This window comes from Hyla sarda, chromosome 8 (genome assembly GCF_029499605.1).
Source record: "Hyla sarda isolate aHylSar1 chromosome 8, aHylSar1.hap1, whole genome shotgun sequence".
In the NCBI taxonomy this organism is placed as follows: domain Eukaryota; kingdom Metazoa; phylum Chordata; class Amphibia; order Anura; family Hylidae; genus Hyla; species Hyla sarda.
The window spans coordinates 82,585,922-82,606,021 of record NC_079196.1 but is presented as its reverse complement, the minus strand read 5'-3'; the positions used below and the strand labels follow the sequence as shown (position 1 = coordinate 82,606,021).

General features: G+C 38.9%; 1 protein-coding gene and 1 long non-coding RNA gene across 6 annotated transcripts in view; one reads left to right on the top strand and one right to left on the bottom strand.

Annotated features, from left to right (window-relative positions):
- UBE2F (ubiquitin conjugating enzyme E2 F (putative)) overlaps positions 1-20,100 on the top strand; it is a 288,300-nt gene that overhangs the window by 147,347 nt on the left and 120,853 nt on the right. The window lies entirely within an intron of this gene.
- LOC130284039 (uncharacterized) lies at positions 1,301-18,302 on the bottom strand. Its single transcript, XR_008846909.1, has 3 exons — positions 17,736-18,302; positions 2,702-2,821; positions 1,301-1,510 (listed from the first exon to the last, which is right to left on the bottom strand). It is a non-coding gene; the product is annotated as an uncharacterized LOC130284039 (long non-coding RNA).

The following is a 20,100-nucleotide window of genomic DNA, read 5'->3' as shown; positions in this document are numbered from 1 at the left end:
AGGACCTAGGCGGAATGGTGAGCCTTAGGTGGCATCAGGTGAAAATCTAAGTACATTACCAGTGTGTGTGTGTGTGTGTGTGTGTGTGTATATATATATATATATGTATATACATACATACATACATACATACACATATATATTAACTAACACAAGCTAGAGGGCACTGCTGTGGAGAAAGAAATTGTGTCAGCATGTACTGTGGAGGCTAGCGAACTGTAACTGTAACAACGCGGAGTCCTGATGCCTGTGGGTCCGGAGGTGCTGGGAACCAAGAAACCCAAAGTCACTCAATAACATAAGAAGACAAAAAGGTACCCGCACTCACCGTGAGGAAACAGCAGACCAACTTCTATGGCATCTTGGACAGATCAGACTTCAAAGTGGAGGCGACTGTCTGCAAAGTTTTGAGCAGATCGAGGCCGGAAGAAGCGCAAACTGCGCGAAACTTTGCCGGCTGTAACCTCCACTCTGAGTGCCCTGCTGTCAGCCTGAAGTCGGATCTGTCCGAGAGGTGTATGATATACACATATATGTATAATATTATCAAATCACAACTATATACTCTGGAAATCATCTGCCAGAAACTGACATGCAAGACATATTTTACAGTCTGCAGCATGTGTGTTTAAATTGCAGATTCTTTGTGACTTTGTTGCGGATGTTCCCCATTGAAATCTATTGAGAATGTAAAATCTACATTAATTTCTGCCATATTTTTATGGCAAAATTTGCATGATGTGATCTGTTAAGTGTGCATTATTAAGATTGCTATGTAGGCACTAGATTCATCCCAGTTTTAGAAAATTGAAATGGTTTTTCTGGTAAAAATAAATCTTTACCCATTAAGTTGCCACCAATCCAGCAATGTTGCTTTGGTGTACCCCACTGGCCTTAGCAGTCTCTTCCGGATGGTACAGCACATGACCGCTTGGGCTAGTGATAAGCTGAAGCCTCATGTGGGGTAGTGGCAAATTTAGGGGTAAATAAAGGTTTTTCTTTTTAAACCCTGTTATCGCTTCTAGTAACTCCAAGAAAGAGATGTCTGCCAACTTTGTTGAGATGGATTATAAGCCCCTTATTTATAGTGTATTATCTGGCTTTAGTGAGTCCGTTTTCACCATCTTTTCTTTAACACGCACAACATTTATTTTATTGCAAATTACATGGACTATGTGATAGTCATGCCATTTAGTAATATTTATTTCTAGCCTTTATCTATAAAATAAAGTCCTAAATAGAATGGTTTGTTTCTGATAATTGTTTTGTTTCGTGCCATAGTTAAGGAATCTGCGAACGTGCCGCAGCTTTGGAGTTAATATACATGTTTTTATCACCACCCAGAAGGTCATAAAAGATATGTGCAGAACATTGAGATTTTTATACATAGTGTTTTTAACACTTTCCTCTATTGCCGAGAGCCTCTGGTTTAAGCAGGTAAATCTCTTAACAGTGACTTTTGTGATGTGCTGGGTCAGGTAACATGACCACTGTCCAGATGACCACGTGACTGCTAGGACCAATAGAGAAAGGGTTAGTCAATAACAGTGGCAAAAAATACATTCAGTAACAGTGGAAAAAATATATATTTTAGACACACAGATGAGCATTGTATGTATAATGCTTGAGATGACAGAAGATTTAGGGCTGGTTGATACTATGAAATTTTAAGACCCCATTCACACTACAAAGTTTCCACCCAGAATTTCCATGAGGAAATTCCGGAGAGATTCTGCTTGAAGGAGCCTCCTCGAAGTGAACATTAAGTGCCATCCCATTCACTACAGCACGGTCTCTGACTTCCCTTCCAGACGAGTTCAATTCCTGATTGGAAATTCTGCAGCAGAACTTCCGCCATGTCATCAAAACAACATAGTCTCATTAAAATCAATGAGAGGCTCATAAAGCGGAGTCCACCTGGAATAACCTTTAGTGTGAACTGAGCTTAAGTTGGAATCCGCCAGAAATGTTCATTAAGAATAACTTGCTGATTCTGCCATGCATCACAGTCCCATTGACTACAATGGCTTCTGGCTGAATTTGCCAAAGAAGTCCCATTTGTCAATAGGACAGTGCATATGTCTGCAGACACAAGCACCCATATTGGATCTTTTTTAATGGGAGGGAATTTTCCTCACTGAATTTCCTTACAAAGCCTACTTATTTGTTATCCCCTGTGGCAGCACCACCTGCTATATCCTATAGAAACAGGAAACACAAACATGTTAAAAAGCCCCTCCCTCCAAGCATCAGTGTTTTTCCTGTTCCTATGGGGCATGGCAGAGAGATCTCCCCTGCAGCTCCTGTCATGGGGGCTATGGGGAAAATGAGGACACAGCTGGGGCTTGATCGGGGTCTTCCTCACATTGCTTTACTTTTGGCTTAACCCTTGGGTTAACCTTGTCCTCCCCCTCCTGCGCCTAGACAGCAACTTTTGGCACTATCCACATGCTTTGATCAGGAGCTAGCAAGTTACAGATGGATCAAATGATTTTTTGCAGCCACAAGTAGAGACTATCCAAAAATGAAAAACAGATTTCCATCTTGGGACCTAAGCATAGTTCCGTAATGTCTATCCCTAATCCTTCTGAACCAACTAAAGAGACTCATACGTATACTATCCCGGACTGCACATTTAGTTGTGTTAACCTCAGCTCAACAGGTAAGTGAGATACAGGCCTTCTCTATAAAGGAAACGTACCTTGGGATCCTGGGAGATTACTTTCAGGCTGGACCCATTCCTTCTACCAAGGTCGGTTTTGAGTTTCACATATCCCAGGATATTGTATTTCCATCTTTTTTTGCCAAGATCCCTTAAATCCTAGAGAGATAAGAACAGAAGGATGCACTCCATAGTGTAATACCTTAAGACCAGTGGTAACGCTATATGAGAACTGCACTTACCACAGGTGGTTGTACTGATAACAAAGTAGAACAATGGAATTGCATTTGTGGAAAGTATAGATCTCTGCAGCCACACCACGCCAAGGAAACAGCATAAGAACAATAATCCCTCCTCCAAAGCACACAGCGGGATGAATCAGGTGCTGAGACCAGGTTGGGCTAAGGGGAATTTTATTTCCCAAAATGCAATGCCTTTCATGGATAATCCGCTTTCTCAAGCATGTAGGATAGGACTAAACACGGAGGTTATATAGGGAATTTTTTTTACCCTTAATGAGGCAGAAAAAATTAACCCTTTACAAGTATCTTAAAGGGCTACTCCCGTGGAAAACTTTGTTTTAAATCAACTGGTGCCAGAAAGTTAAACAGATTTGTAAATTACTTCTATTAAAAAGATCTTAATCCTTCCAGTACTTACTAGTGTCTGTATACTACATAGGAAAGGCTTTTCTTTTTGGATTTCTCTTCTGTCACGACCACAGTGCTCTCTGCTGACCTCTGCTGTCCATTTTAGGAACTGTCCAGAGCAGCATATGTTTGCAATGGGGATTTTCTCCTGCTCTGGACAGTTCCTAAAATGGACAGCAGAGGTCAGCAGAGAGCACTGTGGTCATGACAGAAGAAAAATCCAAAAAGAAAAGCATTTCCTTTGTAGTATACAGCCCCTAAAAAGTACTGGAAGGATTAAGATTTTTTTAATAGAAATAATTTAAAAATCTGTTTAACTTAAAAAAATTCAAAGTTTTCCACAGGAGTATTCCTTTAAAATAGATAATACAACATACACGACATTAAAATTGAGTGATTAAAAATTGTTCCATAAGAAAACACAGAACAACATAGAAAAGAACTTACAGCAATATAAAGAATAAAAATATTAAAAAAAATAATTAGCTATTCTACGGAGAATACAGAATTTAATGGGCATTTTCTATTGTTTTATTTAATACATCAGGAAATAAAGTAACCAAAGTAAAAATTCTAAATGCTTCTCTATTTAATTTCTGCACGCGGTAATGAATATATGGTGGAATGGTTTCAAGTATCATTAGTTTTAGGTTATCAATGCAGCTATCATGTTTAATTAGAAGATGTCGAGAAATGCTATAAAGCATGAAACCATTTTTTTTATATTTGACCTGTGCTTATTCGTACCGGACCGCACTGTCTGAACAGTGTGGCCCACATATTGAAGTCTGCATACACAGGTCAGAAGAGATACTGCAAAGGAACTATCGCAAGTGTAATGATTTTTAAAGGGGTACTCCGGCCCTAAGATATATTATCCCCTATCCAAAGGGGTAGACATGATTCCAATGGATACACAGGATTCTTTTTGTTGCATCATAAATAAATACAACTGGACAACATGTTTCGGTGTGTTCTCACACCTTCCTCAGGTCCACAATAAATGTTTTAGAGTGTCCTGTTCTGGGTCTTGTACAGCCACTACACAGGAGACCCCGAATAGGACACTCTAAAACATTTATTGTGGACCTGAGGAAGGTGTGAGAACGTGCCAAAACACGTTGTCCAGTTGTATTTATTTATGATCCAATAAAAAGAATCCTGTGTATCCATTGGCATCTCAAAGTACTTTCACGGCTGCCCAAATAGCAGCACTCAGGAGACAGAACCCCCGTTTTTTCTGTGCTTGCTTTCTTCTATTCACACACACATGAATGTGAATATAATGCATTGATTAAAAAAGCTATTGATTTATCATTACTAAATAAAAAAATATATATTTTTTTGTCAGTAAAAAACTATTCATTATCAATTTTTTATTATTAACCAAAACTTCACAAATCCATTACACATCCACCTGGTCGTCCCGTTATTTCTGGTATAGGTTCCCTTACTAGTAATTTGTCCCACTATATTTATTTGTTTCTCCAACCTTTTGTGTTATAGTTAACCTCATATTTAAAAGATTCCACACAGCTTATCAGAGAATTACATAATATCACTTTATTCCCCCCCCTCCCCCCAGTTTTGGTTTATTACTTTAGATGTATGTGCACTTTATTCTAATATTTTCACACATATAGGTTTAAAGGCCACCTATGACACTCTTCTTAGTGACCCTCAGTTAGACCCTATTCTTGTTTCCTTTTTAATTGAATGGAATTTATTTTAGAACATAACGCATTTCAGTTTAATGACATGATATATAGACAAACGAGGCACTGCACTATGGGGACTTGCTTTGCCCCCAGTTATGGCAATTTGGTCATGGGGCATTTCGAGTCCCTGTATATTACGCAGTCCGCTCAATTTTGCCTCTATGTAGCCTTTTTATAGGCGCTATATAGACAATCTTGTCCTTATTTGGTCTGGCACCCCCTATTAGCGGCGCAATTTGTGGCTCACCTCAATTCAAATACCTTGGGTCTCACTTTCACATTGCATTACTCCGAAAGTGAGACAAAATTTTTAGATCTGTTAATAAAAACATATTGCACTGGTAAAATCTATTGAGACCTTTTTTAAATCAGTTGATGTTAATAGTCTGCCTATGGGCAATATTTGCATGTCCGTAAAAATTGTACAAATAATCATGATTTTTTGAGACAATCCCGTGTTCTTCGGGATCGTTTCCGCAACCCAAATCTATTGTGACACATGCATGCAATATGGTTAAAAATGTATCCCAGGATACATTAGTAAAGAAAAAAGATAGTAATTAATGTAAAATTTCATCTAATAGCTACAGATATAATTATATAACTGATTATAACTGTGCTGCTAATACTGTAAGAAGAATTTTGAATAAATATTGGCCAATTCTTGAAGATGACCCATCATGAAAGATATACCCCACCAACCAGGGATCACATTCCGTCAATCCCCGAATTTACGTAACATGGTAGCTCCTAGCAGCTTAAAACCTCATTCCCATGAGAAGGTTAACGAGAGATTGATGGGGACTCTCAGTACTTTTGCCTTTGGTCGTGTTAGGTGCATGTGTTCTATGATAGGAGACCTAGAACGTTCGCCATTAAAAGTCATTACACTTGCGATGTTTTTTTATATATTTTTTTAAATGTTTTTATTCTTTATATTGCTTTATGTTCTTTTCTGTGAATGTTGTTCTGTGCATTTCTTATGGAACAATTTTTAATCGCTCACTTTTAATGTCTGTTATATTGTATTATCTATTTTAAGATACTTGTAAAGGGTAAATTTTTTGCAGCATTAGGGGTTAAAAAATTCCCCATATACGGTAACCTCTGTATTTAGTCCTATCCTACATGCCTGAGGAAGCGGATTATCTGCGAAAAAAGATCTAATTCTCTGTCCAATTTATGGGAAGAAGTAAAGGCAAGAAAATTACAAAAAATACTCCTACCAACTGTATAAAAAAGACAATATGTGAATACTATAGAATACAAAATTTGCCGCCTCCAAAAAAAAAAAAAATAAAAAAAAAGTTTACTACTCCAGAAGTTCATTTTGTTTCCTGAACTAAAAGTGCTAGTGCCTCAATCCAATCAATAAATATATGCAGAGCCGCTTCCTGTTCCTCTATCCATACATTCACTAGACATTACCGCCTAGACAAATTATCTATCAAAGACTCATCCTTCGAGAGGAATGTTCTTCAAGTAATTGTCTCACTGCAGGCGGTTATTTGGTATCCTACAGATGCACTACCATGTCATGGGGATGACTGGGGAAAACAGAATTAGTTCTTACCAGAAATTTGTTTTTTTAGGAATCCTCCATTATGGCACCCTTACATTCCCTCCCTTATGCTATGAGTATATATCATGCTTATAGGCCTATGCCAATGGTTATTTATCATTTACTGGTGATGCTTGGAGGGAGGGGCTTTTTAAGCTGTTTGTGTTTCCTGTCCATATAGGATATATGAGGATCAACCTCCAGGGGGTGCTGCCATGGAACATTCCTAGAAATCAAATTAACTGTAAGAAACAATTATGTTTTTACTCTTTTTTTTTCAGATTGTTAGTAAAATGTCACTTTGTTGATTAAACATTTTGATAATTGGAGAATTAACCATCAGTTTTTAAGAAGCTTGGTCAAAAGTGACCACCAGTATAAATGCACTTCCTTCCCGTTGTCATTTTTCTAAGGATGCCACCTCAATTGAAAAACATGATTTTTATCTAAGTAGCATCACATTGTTCTGCTTTTCCTAAAAATACACTTACATACAATACACATTTACGTATATTATGAACATTTTCTTAAGGTTTAGATCCTCTGCAAGTTCAGCCGCAAATGTTTTTCTTCCATCTGGGAGCAACATTTGATTTAAAATGACTCATTTCACTATGTATATGTAACCTTCAGATAATTTTTTTCCCTATAACCCTTTACAGTTACGATAAGAGTGATTCAATTTAGCTTTTGCTCTAATCTGAATAGGAACAGTAAACTTGCAATGCCAAGATTGGCACTACTTAAATCTATCAATTTGTCAGGTATATCCCTTTCTATAGTGTGATTGAATTTATTTTAATAATTTTTTGTTAAGTCCGTCATTTCCATGTTGGGTGGGAGGATGAATGACGTCACCACACCTTCGGACGGTGCAGTATTTTTTCGACGGTGCAGTATCATTTCAAATTTGGAAAGGCACTTATAGTGCCTATATATTGTGCTCATTGTCTGTACACAAACTGGTCTGACAAAGAGGGGTGTAACGCCCGAAATGCTTTGTCTTTTTAAATAAACCTGCCATCCTTCTTCCAATACCCATAAGTACCAGAGTTTTTTCCAGCACAGTGCCAACTTAGGGTGCGTTCACACGGCCGTCTGTTCCCGTTTTCCCCGTTTCAATTCCGTTCTTGCAGGTTGTAAACGGATTAAAAAATTTGTACCAGTCTGCACTCATTTTAGTTTTTTTGATGGCAGAAAAAACAGCACATGCAGTATTTTTTTTCATCAAAACAAATGAAGAAAAAAAACGGATACAGTAAATTTAACATTGAAATCTATGGAAAACGGATGAGCCTTTAATGTCATCCAGTTGCATCTGTTTTTTTTATCCGTTTTTACTTCTGATCATAAACATTTTTTTGTTTTTATTTATTAACTGAACAATAACGGATACAAATGGATAAGATCCGTTTGCATCCGTTATTGTCCCTTTTTTTTTTGACGGGAGAAGAACAGGATGGGTCTAGACGGCCGTGTGAACGCAGCCTTAAAGGAGTTGTCTTGTGAAAAATAACTTATCCCCTATCCAAAGATAGGGGCTAAGTTATAGATTGCGGGGGGTCCGAGCGCTGGGGCTCCTCGGGATCTACTGCACGGAGTCCCGGCAGTCGGCTGGAAGGGGGCGTGCTGACCCCTGCACAGAGTGCCGGTGTGAGGTGCAGAGCTGTGATCTGTGTAATTTTATGGGAAGCCAGAGAGGGCAGGACCCAGTTCTGCACCTCGCCCCTCCCTCAGGAGGAGGATGTAGATTTTCATAGCCCTGGTTCTGGGCATGGAGTTTAACAGCTGTGAAAATCTGTGGCCAGGAGCGGGGCTGTAAAACATTTGTACCTGTGGTTGTATGACTGAGCCATTGTTCATATCTACATCCAGGGGGCTGTGCACCTCCCTCGACAGCAGAGGGATTCTCACAGCCCCGCTCCTGGACGTAAATTTTCATGCACCTCCCTCAGGAGGAGAGGGATTCTCACAGCCCCCTGGATGTAGATTTTCACAGCTGTCAAACTCTGTCTAGGAGCGGGGCTGTGAAAATCTTCATCCTCCTCCTGAGGGAGGGGCGAGGAGGGAGCTGTGTATGGGGTTGAGGGAGGTGCAGAACTGCATCCTGCCCATCTCTGCCTTCCCCTTCCCCTTGCTGTATGTTCGGGAATCTATGAACAGCTGAGGGGAGGGGCCGACGTAAAATTACACAGGTCGCAGTTATGCACCTCACACATCGGACGTCAGCTTGCTTCCAGCAAACTGCCGGGGCCCGTGCAGGAGATCGCGGGGGTCCCAGTGCTGGGACCCCCCCGTGGTCTATAACTTGTTATATATTTTTTTCATAAGTTATTTTTCACTATACTCCAAGTTTCCAGCTTTTACAAGTGACCATCCAAGCATTGCTCTGATCACCCCCGGAGGACCTCAACTTGTTATCAGATATTCTAGTAATAGAAGTGTATTAAGGAAGTCTACATAATTTAGTTCTATAATCTTATGGAGTTTTTCAGGCTTTCTCATTGTTGATCTGTCCTTAGACTGCAATTTCTGCTGTGAATTTGCTGCAGATCCATAATGAGTCTCTGGCACATATTAGATGTTAATCCTATGCATTACAAAGAGTATGTTCTGCTGTTAAAAGTCTAGAGCAGGGACCATCCCATCAATTTGGAGCTGTGATCGCACATTTACAATGCCGCATGGGGTTTGCTGATACAGCAATCTAACCCATACAGTCATACATTAAAGGGGTACTCCGCTGCTTAGCGTTTGGAACAAACTGTTCCAAATGCTGGAGCTGGCACAGGGAGCTTGTCAGGTCATAGCCCTGCCCCCTCATTATGTCACACCCCGCTCCCTCAATGCAAGTCTATGGGAGGGGGCGTGACAGCTGTCACGCCCCCTCTTATAGACTTGCATTGAGGGGGCAGGGCGTGATGTCATGAGGGGGCAGGGCTATGAGGTCACAAGCTCCCGGCTCCAGCTTTCGGAACAGTTTGTTCCAAATGCTGAGCAGCGGAGTAGCCCTTTAAAGGCTTATTATAAGGACAGGCCATACATTAAAAACCACAAAATGCAATAAGATTTACATGTATCTGTAATGTTTATTCTGGATTCTAGCAACTTTAGCAAAGAGTACCATGGGGTAACACATAAATACTACAAATTATTTGTGTAGTAGTATGAAGATATATTTATCATTGGTGGGGATAGTGGATCTGAGGACTTCATGACCGAAAGAAAGTGGGTGTAAAGATTCTTAAAGCGGTTATCCAGGAAAAACCTTTCTTTTATATATCAACTGGCTCCAGAAAGTTAAACAGATTTGTAAATTACTTTTACAAAAATCTTAATCCTTTCAGTACTTATGAGATGCTGAAGTTGAGTTATTCTTTTCTAAGTGCTCTGTGATGACACGTGTCTCGGGAACCGCCCAGTTTAGAAGCAAATCCCCATAGCAAACCTCTTCTTCTCTGTGCAGTTCCCGAGACAAGCAGAGATGTCAGCAGAGAGCACTGTTGCCAGACAGAAAACAACAACAACTCAACTTCAGCAGCTGATAATTATTGAAAGGATTAAGATTTTTAATAGAAGTAATATACAAATCTGTTTAACTTTCTGGAGCCAGTTGATATAAGAATTTTTTTTTTCCCCCTGGAATACCCCTTTAAAGGTTTCTATATTGCAGGAGATCACGTGTTTTGTGTAGTTTACCTAGAGCATTTTGCAGTTGGTGTACCCCCATTGCGATCTGGTACCAGTCCCACTTGTTTGCAACATCTGTGTGGAGTCCTTTCTTAAGAAATTGTGGATGCAATCAAGCAAAGTATTCTTTGCAGCTCAAAAACCTATTTTGTGCTCATGGAAGCTTAACTCTATGGTATTTTTAGTTCTTTTATGTTGCATTTCATTGCAATAAATGTAGCATATGTCATGCCAGCTTGTATTCTGTGCAGCAAAACATGTCTGCCAGCTCAGAGTGGAGTGGAATTCATGCTCATTATGATATGTCGAAATCAATTTGTGTACTTACTAAAATTATGTATTTAACTGTCTCCTGGACTTAGCGTCACGCTCTTTAAGTAGGTTGGCGTAGACAGTAAAACACTGTAATTCTCTGTTTAAAATTAGTCAATTACACTTACAAGGGAATTACACCTATAGGGGGTTGTTGTTTTTTTTTGTTTGTTTTTAATGAGGTTGTTCTCATACATTCCGGTTATAAAAATAATTATATATAATAGATATTTAATATATAATATTTATTATGATCTGAAATTATAGTGTGCATGCAAATATAACATATTGTTACTTTTTTTTAACACTACATTGCTTACCTAAACATAAAGCTCTGTTGTGACCAAGGTCTTCTTGAATGCAAAACCTCCCCTCTCACTTACTCAATTTAGTTTCTAAAGAAGCTCTACGGAGAAAGCTAAAACATCCTCTACACCAGTCTTTTCCAACCAGTGAGCCTCTAGCTGTTGCAAGGCTACAATTCCCAGCATGCCTGGACAGCCAAAGGTTGTGCTGGAGATATCATGCTCAAAGTGTTAGAGATAACAAGGATTGAGGGAGGCGGAGCTAAACCCCAGTTTAGAGATTAGACTAGGAGGAGAGAAGCTTTGGAGGACCGCACACATAGACTCAAGAAAGAGAGGAGAGCATACAAAAAAACAGTTTGACATTTCTTACTCAAGTTGAGAATCCTAAGGAGAATTTTTAATAAAGACCTATGGAAAAATACAAGATTTATATACAATTCTTTTCAAATGTGTTCACAGCATTAAGATGTTTTGGGGAAATGTTTAGTAGGGGCAGTAGGTGTTAGTTCTGTGGTCTTGTATCCCAGAAAGAAAATCCCTCCTCTTACACGGGTACTCCGGTGAAAAACGTTTTTTAAATGAACTGGTGCCAGAAAGTTAAACAGACTTGTAAATTATGTGTAGGTATGCACAGCTCACCACCTCCGTATATATCACTGCATCACCTGTGCAAGGACATGCCGGTCCCGCTACCGACTTAGTACCCAATTGGAAGAAAGGAAAGTTGTCCAGCACTCGGGATATGCCGGTAAAAATCAATGCTTGCTTTATTGAGAATCTTCGGACAGGGATCAAATACAGAGATAATGTATGACGCATTTCGCACCAAGGTGCTTAATCGTAGACTGACAAATACTACGGACCACACAAGTTAAAATACTTGAAAAAGGATCACATGACCCATTACATCATTAATAAAAAAAAGCACATGAGACAAATGTCCAAAAACCTGGGGTGGATGTGTCCGTTGCGTACCTGCAGGTAGTAACCTCATTGTTTGTCTCTATGACCAAATATAGTTGAACAAAAGAACAGAAAACAAAACAAAAAATGAAGGCATAGCAAATATCAAATCAAATAATACTACTACTAATAATAATACTTTAATGATTCACTTAACACTTCTCTGTTCCAATCTATTAATTATGCTCTGTCTTCTGTTGCTATGGGCTACCACCTGTAGGCGCAACGATCACATCTTCCCCTAACGTAGGAATTATTCATATAGAAAACCTATAACAAAAGGAAAAGTGCATAGGGGGATATTTACCAAACCCGTACAAAGGAAAAGTTGCCCAGTTGCCAATAGCAACCAATCAGCTCGCTTCTTTCATTTTTAACAAGACTTCTGCAAAATGAAAGAAGGGAGCTGATTGGTTGCTATGGGCAACTTTTCCTCTGGACAGGTTTTGATAAATCTCCCCCATAGTGAATACCACAAATATCAATAAAAATAATTGAAAATTGCATTCCAGATCCAGCATGTTGTTTAAAAAAAAAAAAAAAAAAAAAAAAAAATATATATATATATATATATATATATATATATATATATATATTCTAAAGCATGTAATTACGTGATATAACCAAAAGCTTAGCAATCTATAAGCATGTAATGATTAAATCCAACCTTTTGTTCAGGCCTTTTGGATGTCTCGTTTCCAAGAGAAACATCCAAAAAGTCTCCCTGTTATAGAGTTTTCTTCTTCTTTTTCTTCTTTTCTATCCCGGACACCTTGCGTCCCCTGCGTGGGTATCTCTGAAGTGTCTAGGTAACATTGAGATACCCACGCCGTTATTACTCACATCCGATACATGCTTTCTGAACCTTGTTTTTAGCGAATTACTTGTACACCCCACATACTGTAGATTAGTCAACACAGGTAGCCACATAGGCCACGAATCTAGTATTGCAATTAATGTAATCTTGTATGGTGTGTGTGTGTTATATGACTTAACTTCTTTTGAAATATTCATGTAATTACATTTCAGACATCTTTTGTGCCCACATTTCCACTTGCCTGGGTTACCTAACCAGGTACGACTCTTGTCGTTACTTACATTCCCTTTACTGGAAAAAAGACTTGGGGACACTGAAGATCCTATGGTCGGACCCTGTTTGGAAACAGTCACTATACCCTCCTATACTATTTCCTTCAGTACAGGGTCTGTTTCCAAAACTGGGGTATATTTTTTATATGATTTGTTTGATTTGGCTAAATTTTACACTATATGGGGTGGTGAAAAAAAGGTTTTCTCTTCATTTGTTGCTGTTATTTCTTATTGTATCAGTTTGTTTTTGAGTATTATTCCCGTGTCTCCTGGAATATGACATGAGTTTTTTGTTCTATTTATTTTCTCCACGTTTTTGGATGCCCTCATAAGGGTTTCTTGTGTGTACCCTTTATTTTTAAACCTTGTAAAGAGATCACTATTTACTTTTTCAAATTTTCAGGGTCGGTACAATTTCTCTTGTCAGCACATTTCGCCGAAAAGGATATTATTGAGTGCGTGTTTGGGATGGCATGAAGATGCTAGCAGAACAGAATTTTTGGCTGTTTCCTTTCTATATAGAGCGATCTCCACCTGGGTTCCCTTATAGTATAACGTAATATCCCAAATTCTCCCTGAAATTCCCTGAAATTCTCCCAAAGTGGTATGTGAAACCCAGGTTGAGATCGTTGTTACTGATATATTTAATGAATTGTTGGAAATGTGCCTCTGTACTTTTCCAAATTATCAACAGGTCATCTATAGAGCAACCAACCCAATGAATATCCTCAAAGAAAGGGTTGCTAGGGGTGAACACAAATTGTTGCTCCCAATGGAACATAAATATTTTGGCAAAAGTATTTGGCCCCAATGGATGCTCCCCTGGTCTGAAGGTAAAACTCTGTGGCCATGATGATGAATTCCTTCAAATCAGGGGAGGAACTGCTGAATTTGTCAAGATGTGTGGATAATGCTTCTAAACCTTTGTCCCATGGCATAGATGCATAAAGTCCTATCACATCACATGTGACCCATGCAAAGTCCTCCCTCCAGGTTATTTTATTTAAAATGTTAATGACATGTTTGGTATCCTGTAGGAAGGTAGGGGTTATTGTAGTAAGAAGTTATTAGTGCTCCACCCACTCCCCAAGTTTCTGCACAAGGGACCCTATGCCCGCTACAATGGGTCTAAGGAGAGGTGGACAAACCCCCTTATGAGTGAGTGAGTGGAACACTGGTGTAATAGGATTGTGAACAAACAGGGATTCTTCTAATTTGTTTTGAGACAAATGTCCAAAAACCTACTGAGATGTGTCTGTTGCATACCTGCAGGTGGTAACCTCATCGTTCGTCTCTTCTATGACCAAATATAGGTGAAGAAAAGAACAGAAAACAAAACAAAAATGAAGGGATAGCAAATATCATATCAAATACTACTACCACTACTAATAATACTTTAATGATTCACTTTTCACTTCTCTGTTTCAATCGCTTAATTATGTCTTGTTGCTATGGGCTACCACCTGTAGGCACAACGATCACATCTTCCCTTCACATAGGAAATATTCATATAGAAAACCTATACCAAAAGGAAAAGGGCATAGTGAATACCACAAATAGCAATAAAAATAATGAAAATTGCATTCCAGACCCAGCATGTTGTTAAAAAATAAAAATAAATTATATATATATATATATATATATATATATATATATTCTCCGTAGTATTTCAGTCTACGGTTAAGCACCCAGGTGCGAAACGAGTCTAACATTTTTTCTGTATTTGATCCCTGTCCGAAGATTCTCAATAAAGCAAGCATTGATTTTTACCTGCATATCCCGAGTGTTGGAGAACTTTTCTTTCTTTCAGATTTGTAAATGACTTCTTTTAAAAAATCTTTACCCTTCCAGTACTTATTAGCAGCTGTATGCTTCAGAGGAAATTCTATTCTGATGATACCTTTGTCCGTGTCAGGAACTGTCCAGGGCAGCATAGGTTTGCTATGGGGATTTTCTACTGCTCTGGATAGTTCCTGAGACGGGCATCAGGTGTCGGCAGAGGACACTGTGGACAAAACAAAAAATAATTTCCTCTGTAGCATACAGCTGTTAATATGTACTGGAAGGGTAAAGATTTTTTAATAGAAGTAATTTACAAATCTTTTTAACTTTCTAGCACCAGTTGATTTAAAAAAATTTTTTGCCACTGGAGTACCCCTTTAATATAAACAACAGCATTGAGAGTTGCTTTAGTGCTATTTTTGAGTGGTATGCAGCTCTGCCCCGTGGTGCTGTTTGGTTTTCTTTAAATGAATGAGCAGAGATGCTATCCAAATGGGCAACTACTCATTCATTATGGCTATTACATTCCCCATCCCGTTTGACTTCCTAGAGGGGTTCTCACCTATGTTTTAAAGTAAAATATCTATACAAGACCAACCATGACTGATCTGTTTTTTCACACATTCCATCTTATAAGAATCATAAAGAATTTAATGAAAATGGTAAAAATATTCTATACATAAATTATTAATAAAACTGAAGATGTTAATAAATAATAAATGAAGATTTAATTTAGATGCCTTTTTATTCTGCTCTGGCAAATAAATACCTGGTGTTACTTTCCACACGGCCCACTATCCTATTTATAAATCCTGAATGACTGCAGATTATCATAGCAGAGCTCACTTCATGCTGTGTTCTGATGAGCACGTAAAAATTAGCCAAAGCGCACTCCTGTGAGACTGTCTTAGGAACCTCAGAGTACATGGTGATATATCTCTTCACTGTTCCTCTCGGGAACCACTGCCTGCTGGGAAGGAGAGAGTTCAATGGTTTCTACCCTTCTGCAGTAATAAACGAGAACTCTCTTGGTACTTCTATGTCTATTTTAGTAAATACTGCGCTAATTCTTCATGATCTCACAATAATGGAGCAGGGTTATAACTTTATACTGTGCCATTCCTTTATTTTTCCTAGAATGTTTGAATACTTTGTGTTACCATTTATGGGGGCTTTTACCTTCAAAGTCTGGTACTGCCCATTCCGTGCTGACAATGTCAGATTTTTTTTTTATAGACATACACCACTTTGACAGGAGACTGGAAATGCCTAGTTTCCATTTTATTCAGAAATATAATGGAGGAATTACCGAAAATAGGCAAACTTCAGAGTTATGAGTGACTATGCCCCATAATTACTTCACGGTAATTACGTCCACTTTTCCTGCTATAAGGGTATGTTCCCCAGGGCAAATAAAAAAAAAATATATAAAAAACACCGCGATTATTGTTCAGAGTGGTTCTGCCTGGGTGCTCAGATTTAGTCATTGGGAGCTTTTTTTTTTTTCCTTTTTTTTTCTTCTTTTAAAAGGCCACATGAAAGACCAATAAATCAGCGCCAATGAATTATAAGCTGATTTTGAGTTCTGCAAGTAGACTGAATATCATTGTCCATTGCATTATCTCAAGGTATCAATTTGATTAGAAAAATTGGTAAATGTTGTGCTCACCTTGAGCGCAATAGGTATGCGCATATCACCCCAATAAAAGGGGTACAGATAAATGGAGGTATCCGGCGGTGCTGCGAAGCCGATACAGGGCTGTCCACAATGCATGCAGTCAAATAAGTGGAAAAACCCTCTTTAGGAGCTGCTTCCCCTGATGAATACACTCGAGTCAGATAGTCGATTAAAAGATGATTTATTTAGACCAATGATGAGTTTTGGGTATTTACCCTTCCTCAGATTGGTATAACTTGTACAGAAGACAAAACAAGTATATACACATATGTATATAAAACAATTCAGGGAATCAGTCAGATGGGCATGAACCTAATTTTGTTAATGGGAGTGAATATCAGGTGATGGGCAGGATTATATAGTCAGGGGGTGTAAATGTTTTACCTAGAAGGGCTTGTCTGTCTAATGCACACTTCCTGACTGTACTACCCCACCAATTACCTGATATTCACTCCCATTATTAAAATTTACTTCATGCCCTCCTATCTGCCTGAATCAGAAACTATAAATCCACATATCTCGGGGACTGGAGGACATGTTTCATCAGGACATTACCATGCTGCTTACTTACTCTACTACTGCTAAAGTTTGTCTGAAAAACTGAGACTAACAATTTTTACCTAACTAGTGTATTGCTAACCTGGTCGATGAAGGGTTGATTGTAAGTGTTATATTGGGAATGCTTACATTACATTCATATAAGGTCTGGTATTCTGCCTCAGCAGGCAGTAGCTGTTTATGCTGTTATTTTTATTTAATGTTACAAGTAATTTGCTTTATTAGATTGAGCAGATTCTATGTATTTTTAAGGCTATAAAAGGTTTAAAGATTATGTGGCATGTTGAATCTTGCTAAATAAAAGGTATTCTTAGATACAATCTTTAGCCCAGTTCTATAAACACTAGATGTAATCTCTGTATAAGGCTTGCAAAGAACTTCTGCTTTCGTAAATAAATTTTTAGACCTTTTTTTAATTTTATTTTATTTTTATGACTTATAATTAGGGATGCACCGAAAGGGAAATTTTGGACTGAAACCGATAATTTAGGCTGTACTTGACCGAAAACCAAAAATGCATTGCCTAGGCCCCTTTAAAAAAAAAAAAAATAATAATATATATGTATATATATATATATATATATATATATAGATATAGATATAGATATAGATATAGATATACACATAGTTTTTGTTACATTTTATTACGTTTTTTGGAATGTAATGTTACCAGAGTAAACTATTTTTGCGTTTGGAATTTTTTGCATTTATGCCGTTCACCATGCATTGGATTTTCTATTCTGAAATGCTTAACCTTTACTTACCACCAGCAATGCCTCCGGTGTCCTGCTCTGGTCCCGTTTGTGATCCTCTTTCTGTGAAGCAGCATGATGGATGGACAATTCTTGTTCTAAAGGCAACTTTTGATGTGAAAGATATACATTTTGCCGGCAACTGCAACAAGAAAGAAATTTCCATGTTGGCAGTGAAGAAATAAGTGTTAGGAACTCCCTCCATCCCTCTTTCTTGTTCCTTATCTTCTGCTATTTCCCCCCTCTGCCCTCTTTTTTGAAAGGTTGCATCAATGGCAATAACCCGTCAGCTCCTGGCCAAACAGCATTTGACATCTCAAGACTTATAGCTTAGTCAAGGATGGAGAGCATCATGTTGCCATGCAACCTATAGATGCATCAGCTGATTCGCTGTCACAGGTTATTTATCCGGAGCCATATGCAATGTTTGTGGGTGTTTGTGGACGTCACCAAGCAGATCTGCTGTGAAACATGACGGTCACCCATGAACTCCGTGGAGCTCCGATATCTTTCTCCTACCCTCCCTGCTCTATGTACACTGTGTTGAATTCATATTAAAGCAACATCCTCCTTGCTTCTGACCTGGTGAGTGCTATACCTCAAGTTTCTCAGTAACAACCCTTGCATGAAAATCCCTTGCATGAAAACGGATCAAAGCGGCGCACGGAGCAAGGGCTCAAAGGCTAAAGAAAAAAAATCCTGGAATACACCTTTAGTACTGTTTATTGCTGTGCACTGATTAGTACTATTGGCGATTTACTTGTACAATCCACCTAGGAAGACTTTATAAGAAGATCAGAAATAGGGTGGCACGAAGGGAAGAAGAAGCCCTTTGGCTGCCATGCTAGCTGATCTAGACTGCCGCACTGCACTGCGAAGTTCCTGATCAGACCGCCCAAAGCCCCGGCACCTGTCATTTATCACATTAACCAAAGAGGTTTAATGTTAAACATCAGTATGATGGCTGATATCAGTCATTAGTGGTGAATCCCAGCTGCTTTTAGCAACCGGTAATTAACGGATATAAAACAAGCTCAGGAGCCGATTATCAAACCCCCAGATTAAGTGCAAAAAAGCCTTGAGCACATGAACCTATTACTGCCCTATATAAGTTCCATCTTGTACGGGATAGTAACACAGCACCTACAGCAGGGCCTAAGTGTGGCTCTCCTGTGCCTTCATCTTTCAAATCATGGAATGCTGTATTACAAAGCTATTCAATATGTGATGCCATACTCAACACCACATGGAAACACAGTACCTACTGTGCTACGCTGTGCCTTAGGATGTTGTTTAGTTGTTTGTTGACAGAAATTATTGTACATAAGTAGAATCGTCTTCAATATATCCTGTGTACTTTAGTGGCTATGTAAGCACATGGAAAGATTAAAGGGGTACTCCGCCCTAAACATCTTATCCTCTATCCAAAGGATAGGGGATAAGATGACAGATCGCTGCGGTCCCGCTGCTGGGGATCCCCGCTGCAGCACTGCGCTATCATTACAGCACAGAGCGAGTTCGCTCTGCACGTAATGACGGGCAATACAGGGGCCGGAGCATAGTTACATCACGGCCCCGCCCTTCGTGACATCACAGCCCGCCCCTTTCAATAAAAGTCTATGGGAGGGAGCCAGCAGCGGGACCGCGGCGATCTGACATCTTATCCCCTATCCTTTGGATTAGGGATAAGATGTCTAGGGGCGGAGTACCCCTTTAAGAACCAGTGAACAATCTTTGTTGCCAGGAAATATTGTTCAACTTTAGTCTTCAATGTTTACCTCAGTGAAGCAATACTTAAAGGGGAACTCCGTTGGAAACAAGTGGAAAACAAATGTTTTCAAAACAGCTGGTACCAGAAAGTTAAACAGATTTGTAAATTACTTTTATTAAAAATCTTAACCCTTCCAGTACTTAGCTGCTGTATACTACAGAGAATATTGTACAGTTCTTTTCAGTCTGACAACACTGCTCTCTGGTGACACCTCTGTCCGTGTCAGGAACTGTCCAGATTAGAAGCATATCCCCATAGAAAACCTCTCCTGCTCTGGACAGTTCCTGAAACGGACAGAGGTGTCAGAAGAGAGCACTATGGTCAGACAGAAAAGAACTTCACACATTTCTCTGTAGTATATCTGTAGTATACTAGACTGATAAGTACTAGAAGGGTTAAGATTTTTAAATAAAAGTAGTTTACAAATCTGTTTAACTTTCTGGAGCCAGTTGATTTGAATTTTTTTCCCCACAGAAGTTCCCCTTTAATGTGTTCCCATGGGCTTTATCTGCTTTAAATGATGGGAAGCAGACTATGCCACTCATGGTGCCACATAATCAGTTAATCAAGTTGGCAAGTCAAGAAATTGGCTTCAATAAGATGCAC